This window comes from Amphiprion ocellaris, chromosome 6 (assembly GCF_022539595.1).
Source record: "Amphiprion ocellaris isolate individual 3 ecotype Okinawa chromosome 6, ASM2253959v1, whole genome shotgun sequence".
Taxonomy (NCBI): domain Eukaryota; kingdom Metazoa; phylum Chordata; class Actinopteri; family Pomacentridae; genus Amphiprion; species Amphiprion ocellaris.
In genome coordinates, this window is record NC_072771.1 from 24,846,189 (window position 1) to 24,857,115 (window position 10,927).

At 37.2% G+C, this 10,927-nt stretch overlaps 1 long non-coding RNA gene across 1 annotated transcript in view; it reads left to right on the plus strand.

The window, feature by feature from the left end:
• The window catches only part of LOC129349138 (uncharacterized), a 10,832-nt gene extending 9,309 nt beyond the window's left edge, over positions 1–1,523 (plus strand). Inside the window, exon 3 of the long non-coding RNA XR_008602004.1 lies at positions 1,020–1,523. This is a non-coding gene — a long non-coding RNA (uncharacterized LOC129349138). The remainder of the gene's footprint in view (positions 1–1,019) is intronic.
• Positions 1,524–10,927: the final 9,404 nt, after the last annotated feature.

Genomic DNA, 10,927 nt, shown 5'->3' on the forward strand with positions numbered 1-10,927 from the left:
CTAAAAATGTCGTAGTATAGCATGTCGCTCTAAAAACGTCATAGTATAGCATTTCGCTCAAAAAACATCATAGTATAGCATGTCGTCCAAAAAACGTCATCGTATAGCATGTCACTCTAAAAATGTCGTAGTATAGCATGTCGCTCTAAAAACGTCATAGTATAGCATTTGGTCCAAAAAACGTCGTAGTATAGCATGTCGCTCTAAAAATGTCGTAGTATAGCATGTCGCCCAAAAAACGTCATAGCATAGCATGTCGCTCTAAAAACGTCATAGTATAGCATGTCGCTCTAAAAACATCATAGTATAGCATGTGGCTCAAAAAACATCATAGTATAGCATGTCGCTCAAAAAACGTCATATCATGTTGTCCAAAAGACATCATAGTACAGCATGTCGCTCTGAAAACGTCATAGTATAGCATGTCGCTCTAAAAACGTCATACTATAGCATGTCACTCTAAAAACGTCAGAATATAGCATGTCGCTCTAAAAACGTCAGAATATAGCATGTCGCTCTAAAAACGTCATAGTATAGCATGTCGCTCTAAAAACGTTATAGTATAGCACGTCGCTCTAAAAACGTCATAGTATAGCATGTGGCTCTAAAAACATCATAGTATAGCATGTCGCTCTAAAAATGTCGTAGTATAGCCTTTGGTCCACAAAACATTGTTATGTCCTGGCTTTCTGAAGTAGGTGAGGAGCAACACAAAAACAGTCCAAACGCTGGTTTCCAGAGGGTTAGACTAGTATTTATTTGAAAGAGGAAGTTTACAACAACACAATATGTGAGGGGATTAAAAGCAAATGGGTGTTAGTAAAATAAAAATAAACAGAACTAAAAGTGAACTTCATGTTGACATTGATGGGCATTCCAACCAGGAACAAAGTAAAAGATAATCAATACGAAAAAAAACTCTTCCTGTTCGCCTCTTAAAACCCAAAAACACACCGCAGTAGCACCCTAAACTAAAACTACCAATGGGTTTCCTGTTTTCCTTTCTGAACAATTCAAAGGTCCCTCTCTATCTCCCCACACATCCACCAACCACTGGAACACAACTCCAAAGTTCTGCCGGGCCAGCTCAGCTTCCCCTCAGAAGAAGTGCCGCCACCTGCCAGATGAAGGAACCTTTTGAGAGGCAGCTGGCATCGTGATTGGACTGTACTTTGGTCTGTTCCAATCCAGCTTCAGCTCCAGAGACGGCAGGTGGGACGAGTCAACGGAGGCCGGGTGGACGAAGGCATGCAGCTGAGTACAATCCAGAAAACAACAGAGGAGGAGTGCAGCGGCCCAGGGCCACAACAAACAGAGTAGCATCATATGTCTCTTAGAAAACATCATAGTATAGCCTTTGGTATGAAAAAACACCATCATATACATCGTATATTGTACAAATAACAAGTCAAAGGAAAGAGACATACATTGTAGAATTGTAGTAATTGTGGGCTGACTGATTTACCGATTATCAGTATTTTATTTTTTACTGATTTACTGTAATAAATACATTTTAAAATGGCGCTACTTTGGCTCTGAACCTTTATCTACCTGTGGTCGCTCTGTCTTCTGGAGTGATTTGATTGGCTATACATCACGAATAAAACTCATTTAACATAACATCTGTAAACAAAACAATAACGTATCAACAAAGTTTTCTGTTTTTGTGTTCTTCTAAGTTTAACTCCAAGATTTTAAATACTTTCAGTTACTGCAAACTAATATCTACTCCAAATGTCTCACTAATAATCACTATCAGCCTTAAAAACCCACAAAACACCCGTCTATACTCCACCACACTTAGTACAGTCCGGTTCCCCCTTCTATAAATCTGCTTGGAATCTTCCACTTCCTGTTTGTCAAAGTGGCCTTCTATCTGGACAGGTTTTGTTGGAGCTCATGCAACAAACATTTTGGGTAACTGCACTTTAATATGGATGGATGACACTGAATTAGAGTCTGTTTTAATGAGACTGAGTTAAGATGTGTAGCTCTGCCGTTAAATAGTAAATTATTTCTCAGAATTCACAGAGAAAAGTCTGAAATGTTTGCTAGGTTAGCATCCCACATGTTCTTTGGCTCAGCTAAAGCTAACTCTCGCCAACTTCTGGATCTCTTGAGTTGCTTGTTGTTAAAACATCTTGCTAGAGGTGCTGAAGCTCAGAAAGTCTGAGATGTTTGTTCAAAATCAGCTCATTCTCAAGTCTTATCTGAACTGTCCTCTTTTGTTTGAACTTTCCCTAAACTTAGGAGTTAATGAAATAGCAGCACATCCAGACTCAGTCTCATTTATGTAGAGATTAAACTTCAGTGTCATTCATTGATGTTAAAGTGCAGTTTTTCAAATGTTTGTTGCACATGCTCCCGACCAAACCAGTCCAGGTGGAAGACGATGTGAAGAGAAAGCTTCAGAGGATGAATATCACACATTTACATTGGAAATAATGTCTTTTAATTAGACATTGTCATGCAAAAGTTGGATTTCCCTTTAATGATGTTCAAATCTTTGAGTGTTTTGTTGGTGTTGGTTTCTAAATGTTTTCTGACACTCGGCCCCAAAGATTAAAACCTTCTACGGCTCACAAGCTGCAACAATTCACACATTATCAACTATCTTTATGACTAAACTAAGATAAAAAATGAAAAACTGCCTGATTCCTGCATCATGAATGTAAATCTGTTTGGTTTTTATGGCAGTAAACTGAATATATTTGGGTTTGACACTTTATAAACCAAAACAAGAAATTAATTAGTGGACCAAACAATCAACAGATTAATGGACAAAGAAAATGTGTTTTCCAACATTACAAGATACATACAGTTTAAAATTCAATTTTATTTATATAACGCCAGTTACAGGTCAAATTGTCTCAAGACGCTTTATTTCTATTTTTTTGTCATATTTAAAATATGACAAAGTAAGAAATTTAAACATCTTGACAATTCCAATTTATTATTTGGTTTTTAAGAGACTAATGGACAACTAAAGTAACTTTCTCCACTAAAACTAATAAACACGAGGTCAAATAGAAGGAACAGTTTTAAATACTGCATTCCCATGACGACAAGAATAAAGTTTGTCAACAAAAAGTAAATCTGCTGGTGGATTCCATTAAAGTCCTAATAATTGATAATAAAGGGTGATACTAAAGGTTTGTGGTGCTAAAAATCTCAAAGATATCAAGTTGAACATCTGGATGGAGGTTGATAAAAGTTGACCAACTCCACGCATTATCTGGATGGTGGTTAAAGACCTGCTCTTCTAGTGGTCTTCCATCCAGTGGCTGTAAAAAGTCAGTCCATCCTGGCTGACTTCAACACCTCTTCATGACAAGTTGTTCTGCCTCTGACCTGGTGGAAACTCCAGAAACTGGGGAAAACCCGTGGAGACTCGAAGAACTCGTGGCGACTCGAAGAACTCGTGAGGTGGGGGAAGGTGTGGTGGGTGGTGGGGGAGTAGAGGGGGGAGGCCGCCACCCACCTCCCCGCCTACTCCCCGCCCTGACTCCACCCAGACTCCGCCTCAGCTCCACCCATGTGGTCACTGGAGGAACTACGATGCCAAAGGGACGACGAAATTATTTCTTTTTGTCTGATCTGTAGCTCAGTGAGTTAAGGATTTGCCTATGGAGCTGCAGGTCGCTGGTTCAAGACCAGACCCTTCTTAAATTTTTCTCAAAATCCTGGCAAAGACAAAGAAAGAAAAGGGCCGGTGGCGGGTCTTGAACCTGCGACCTTCCACTTGGTAGTCCACTTCTTATCCCCCTGAGCTATTCGCTCAGATACTAAAACTTCTTTTTTTTGCGCATTTATCATCTATTTTTTGTCATTTTCGAGTTTTTTTTTAGCTCGAGTCTCGACTCGACCGTTTTTCTCAGGAGGCTGGACTTCAGCCTTTGTGCTGGAGGGTTGAACCTTGAGTTCCCAGACTTTCCAAGCCTCCACACCTCCCAAGTCCTCAGGACCTGAGCTTTCACACAGTCTGAGGGCTGAAATTTTCTAAGTCCCACAGTAGTTCTCTGTTAGATTGAACTTTCACACAGTCCAAGGACTGATATCTTCCAAGTTCCTGAGTAGTTCTCTGTTAGTTTGAACCTTCAGACAGTCTGAGGGCTGAAATTTTCTAAGTCCCACAGTAGTTCTCTGTTAGTTTCAACCTTTCCACAGTCTGAGGACTGAAATCCTAAAAGTTCTTGAGTACTTCTCTGTTAGTTTGAACCTTCAGACAGTCTGAGGACTGAAATCTTAAAAGTTTCTCAGTACTTCTCTGTTAGTTTGAACTTTCTGGTTAACAGAAGCCTTAAACCTTGTGACCATGAGTCTTGATTTCACATTTAGATCATCCATCTGAGTTCTTCTCAGACCTTCACCTGTGGGTTTTTTAGAAATCCTCAACAAACTTTGATTCTCTTCACTGAACAGTAAAGTTTGTGGAGATCAGAAGGTAACATTAGTTTGATCCATGCCTTCAACTACTAGTAGACTTTATCTGGAAAGCAGTTTTCTGAAATGAGTTGTTAGTAAATCTGTCCACAATCAAACCAAGAACATAGAAAGAGGAAATGATTGATGATGATAATTTGATCTTCTAAAGTCTAACTGGTGTCTTTTCAAATGTTGTGTCTTTAGTTTGATTCTTCTTAAATGTTTAGTTTTGCTCTTTTCTCACCTTTTATTCTTTTCTAATGTCTGATTTGATCTTGAAATGTTTTGTCTTTTTAATGTTTGTTGTTTTTTCAAATGTTTTATCGGCTTATTTGAAAAAATTAATTTTTTTCCCCAATGTTTAATTTTTCCATTAAATGTTTAAGGTGTTTCTCTTTAAATGTTTTACCACCTTTTAATGTTTAATTTTCTTTTTAAATGCTTCATTGTATTTTCTGTTTAATTCCTATTTAAAGTTTTATTGTCTTTAAGATTTAATTTTCTAATTAAACATTTAATTTTTTAATTAAATGTTTTGTCTTTTTAAAGGTTTAATAATATAATTAAATATTTTGCATTTTTTTTAAATGTTTAATATTCTTCTTGTTTAATTGTATTTTTTAAATGTTTAATAATCTAAAATATTTCATCTTTAATGTTTAATATTTTTGTTAAAAAAAACTTTAATTTCATAATTACGTTTTGTATATTCTGTTTAATTATCTAATTAAATATTTTGTCCATTTAATATGACTTAATGTTTAATTTTCTTTTTAAAAGTTTTATTGTATTAAATGTTTTTTCCTTTTATTTAATTGCTTTTTTAATGTAGTTTATTTCTTTAATCTTTTTTTCTGCCAAGATTTTAACCCCAACCTTTAAATTTAAACAAACTCTTAAATCACAATGAAAATACTTCTGTCACAATCATGAGTTAGTCAATTATTCAGTTTATCAATTCAACTTTATTTGTTTAGCACCTTTCACACAGATGACAAAACTAAACAAGCAAGGAGAAAAAAACTATGCTAAAACTATAATTAAAACTCAAAAGCATTAAAAAAAAAAAAAAAAAAAGATTTATCGTAATAAAATATGTTGTGTCCAGGGGATGGAGGGAGTTTATTGAAGTCTTCTTGGGCTCACATGGGAAATCATTTAAAATATAAACTTGATATTCAGTCGAAGGAAACTGGAAACTGCAGAACGACAGAAGAACCAACAATATCTCCTGTTTTCTCCTTTAATGAGTCGACTCTTCTTGTGCTTTCAGACCAAAGAACTACAGACTCTTCACAACCTGCTCAAACTCTTGGTACAGAACCTCACAACATGGGTCAAGAAGGTTTCCTTCTCCTCATTTCTACTCTGAAGCTCCCCTTCTCCTGCTCAAACTGCTGACAAATGTTTCTGCTGCTCTAAAGTCTGCTCTCCAGAACTTCCTAAAAACTCTCAAAGTCTCTTCTGCTGCAGGTTGCTTTGTAGAACTGTTGCAGAAAACCTCACTAAACCACATGGAGGGGCCTCAAGATAGTCGTCCAAATGAAACCATACAAAAACCAAACTAGCACAACCCAAATGCTAAAGTCTCCTGCAGCCTACCAGAGAACCTCTGAGAACAGAGAATCAGGACAGGAACTCTTACCTTCTGGACAACCAACGTTGGTTCTCAAACAAGAATACAGATTGTGTCTGATCAAAAACCTCTAAAGACTCACTACAGCCAAGACAAAGACACAACTCAGCTGTGCCAAATCCACTAATCACTGCACACATTAGCACCATGTGCTAACTGTGGCTAAAGAACCACATTTACCAAGACAACTATCCAGTACAAAGCCCTAAAAAACACCAAGAAACACATTAAAGACAATTTTACTGCTGGAAGCTGCAAGCCAACGCCTACAGAACAAACTGAAGCAACGGAGTCAAACCCGGTTCTGTGGTGAAGAGAAGCAGAGGAAATGTTTGACTGTAGCTAAATAAAGCAGGAAGACACTGAGCTGCTCAGGTGTTCCTGATAACACCGAGCAGCCACCTGGACAGCCAATAGGAACACAGCTTACTGGAAGTCCAGAGGGCTGGGTTAGTGAAGGAAATTTAGTTTAAAGTTGAAGCAGAAAGTTAACAAAGAAAGTTGAAAACCACCTTCTGACACCTGAAATCTCTGAGTTTTCACACAAAGAACACCTGAACATGTCAAACTGGTTTCATAGTAGAACCATCATTGTAAAAACGTCATAGTATGGTGTGTTGCTCAAAAAACATTACAACCCGGCTGTCTGGGGTCGCCGAGGAGCAACACAAAAACAGGACAAACACTGGTATCCAGGGGGTTAGGTGGCTATTTATTTGAAAGAGTACATTTACAACAACACAACATGTGAGCAGAAAAATTACAGTCTGTCTTTAGTTCAACTGAAAATGTTAGTTTTTGTCTTTTTTATTGACCAAATTTTTCAGGAAGTAGATGAAGAATAATTAAAGCTCTCATGTAGAAGTCCAACTTATTTTAGATCCTTGTGGAGAGTTTAATCTCAGAGTTTGTACAGCTGTTGAGTTTTTAGAGTCACATGGATTGTTTTGACATTTAATAACCGAGTCCTGAAATAAAATTACAGTTGTGGATTTCTGTCATTTAGTCTGGACGAAACAAATAACAGCAGCATAAATCTCAAACGTCATTATGAGGAGTCTGGATTGAGGTTTCGCACTTGATAATGATCAAAACATGAAATTTAGGTTGATTTAAAGGAATATTTCACCTTAAATCTTTGAATGTTGACCTTAAAGGTTGGTTTCAGGAAGTATTCCACCTACAAGGTCCTCACACATCCACCTTAAAGGAACATTCCACCAAAAATCCTTCGACATGCACCTAAAATGTTGGTTTAACCGAGTATTCCATCCAAAATCCTCAAAGAGACCTGAGGGGCTGGTTAAAAGGAATATTCCACCTAAAACCTCAAATATAGAACTGAAAGGGTGGTTTAGAAAAAATCCTTCAGTGTAGACCAAAAAAGTTAGTATGGAGGAATATTCCACCTGAAATGTAGACCTGAGAAGTTGGTTCGGAAGAATATACCATCCTAAACATTCGTAAATGCAAACTAAAAGACGGTTTGGAGAAAAAATTCCACCTAAAATCCTCCAATGTAGACCTAAAAGGTGAGTTTAATGGTATATTCTACCTTAAATTCACTACTGTAGACCTTGGAGGTTGGTCTGATGGTATATTCCACCCAACATCCTTGAACATAAACTTCAAAAGTTCGTTCAAAGGAATATTTCACCTAAAATCTTTCAATGTAGACCAAAAAATCTTGGTGTAAAGGAGTATTCCACCTTAAATGTAGACCTAAAGGATGGTTTGGAGTAATATTCTACTCTGAAATCTTCCAATGTAGACCTAAAAGGTTGATCTAATGATATATTCTACCCAACATCCTGGAACATTTACCTAAAAGGCTGGTTTAATGGTATATTCCCAGAAGAACCCTTGAACATCGGGCTTAATGGTATATTCCACCCAAAATACTTGTACATATACCAAGAAGTCAGTGTAAAGGAAATGTAGACCTAAAAGGATTGTTTAAAGGAATATTTAAACAATTATTTTCATTATTTAATAATCTGTTATCAGTCAGAACTGTGGCAAACATATTTTCATCAGTTTTTTCAGTGGAAGTCACAAATAAAGGAGCTCTTGGTTTTTACCAGCGTTAGTGAGTCCAAAGCTGCTGTTTCAACACAGACACGTTCACTTACATCCACAAACCTCTCAGCACTCAAACACCCACAGACAGGAGGCCGGCTGGACCGAGGCTCGGCGGCGTCCTCAGACCCACGAGTCGGGGAGTCGGTGAACTTGTTGGTCCGGTTTGAAGGCCTCCGTGTGGTCCAGTAGAAGTCCATGTAGTCGGTGTTAGCTTTGAACCGCAGCGACTGGCCACCATCAGGTGGACCGGCTCGTCCTCGTAGGACTCCTCCTGTAGCCTTGAGGGGACCACAGGAACATTCAGTAGCTGTTGGAGTTCTTCCTGTCAGGCTCGTGGTAGAACGACTCTGAAGTATCTTTTACTTGTCTTATCTGGAACAATCTAACAGCCTAAACTGTTAACAGCGGTGTAAAGAAGCAAACATACAGGCATAGATTAGGACTCAAACTAGATTTATTTTAGAAAACAAATCAGCTTAGAGGCATTTGTTCACACATGTGGCTGAATAGGAGGCCGTCCAATCAGATTCGAGGTCTTCACTCTGTAGGTTGTTTGTTTGGTGAGACTCTTGGACCTCCATCAGCTGACGTGGATGTTTGATGGTCTTCTTCTCTAGTGCCAGATGATTCATCCATGAATTCAGCAGCTACAGACTGAAATGAAGCTCATGCTGCCGTTATTGAATTCCTGTTCCAGATCAAATGTTCAGAGCTCACCTTGAATGCAGCCGTCTGCTGTCTGATAGTTTTTCTCATTGTAGTCTTCAATAAAGTCTTTTTCCTCATGTCAGGATGTGGTGAGACTCTTTCTCAGTCTCTGCAGACGTCCCTCATTGTGCATCTCCAGAGAAGAAACAGAAAAACTGGTCACTGCTTCAGCATCACAAACGCTCTCCAGCATTGAGAGTGTTTCAGGAATTCATTCATTGTGTTGTGAACTTTGAAGGAGAAGAAACTTTACAGCTGCCAAAGATATGAGCTCCAATTCTGGATGTTTTAGGAAATGAAGTTCATCAAATGAACACTTGATTATTGCTGATAACGCTCATTAAATTACTGAAGAAATCTAACATAAAAACCTGTAAACTCTCAGGCAGCTTAGTTTTTCTATAATTCTATCATCATGTTCTGGAACCAGGACTCTGCAGAAGTTCCTTCAATCAGATACTTGTGTGTTTCTATTTAAGGCCTCAGGTTTGAACGTACAGCAGAGGATTAGAAAGGAGTGATTTTAATATTTAAATCAGTCCAGTAAATGTTTGGCATGAAAATTTTTAAAATTTTGATTTAGATAGATTTGTGTCAAATAATATTGAAGAGTCTCACTTAAATATATCCAAATGAGTTCAGTCTATTTACATTTTATAGAATATTTGATTTCTTAATCTCAATACTGTAGGGTCTGACCCTAAATATTACAATAATGATATAAACTGAATTAATAAATAATATTGTAGTGCAGGGTCATAAACTTTAATCAGCTAAACTTACATAATAAATATCACTGTACAATCTTAACCTGAACATTTATATTATTGAGGTAAATTTACATAAATCATGATATTCTAGAGTCTTAACTGGAATATTTCTAACATTAATCTTTTTGTATTGTGCTGATAAACAACAATAACCCGACTTTCAGATAATATTTATTGTCAATGAGGATGAGACTAAATTCCTCCACATTCTAGTACATTCCCTGCAACAGCTGTAGGAATAAATAAAAATAAAATCTGTTCATTTCCACATTATGCATATTTATTTATTCTTAATATCTCAGACTGAATGGTAGCTGGAAGTAAAAACAAACATCTGCTGGACTGAATTTCCCACAATGGAAACATGGACAGAATTTAACACTCATGTATCCATGGCAACGCGAAAGTTTCTGCTTCTTACCAAAGTTCACAACACAAGTAAAGATTTTAATGTAAAACTTCAGGGATGACTGCTAACCATAAGTATTCTGATCAATACTTCATGATCAATATCAGGACAGATGTTACAATTCCAGCTGTTGCATTAGACTGCAGTTATTCACAGAGAAATTAAAACATCACATTCCTCATGAAAACTAGATGGGACTTTTATTAAATAAAGTGTTGGTGAATAAACAGTGTAAAAAGTAAAAAGCAGCTCCATTAAATCAGGAGATGTGAGACTTCCACAGCATGAATCACCATCTGCTGTGTTGATTCATAGCTGAATGTCAGAATGAACTGAGCTAGAAAAGCTGCTTTGAGCTGCAACATTACGGTCTGACAATCCAACACCATCACAGTTTTCATCTGGTTGTTTTGCTCCAACATGCTGTGAAGTTCAGTTTTTACCTGAATCAATACAGAGATTCTATTTCCAACTAAGACTGGAATAAAAATTAGAATGTTATGAGGTTATTAATGCAACTAAATCATTTCAGATGGAAGGATTTACTTCTAAGTTCTAATTCAAGTTTCAGTTGGAGCACATTGCATTCACAAAGAAAAACAGCGAAACCTTCATAGCAACATTTAATAAACCTAAAGTTTACCTGTTGCCACATTGGTGGTGTTTGTTACTGAGCATCTGAACCTTAAATCCAGTGAGACGACCATCTTCAGTCGAGGCCAGTCAGAGAACTTCAAGACCTTCCATCAGCTGGACCAGATGTGGCATCATCTCCCTCTGAACATCTGGATGACAGGAGAAAAGACAGAAATCAAACACAGATCACAGAAATACAATTTGTTCACTTTCATCATTTTATAAAAGTAGCATGAACTTTATTAAAACTTGACAACATCA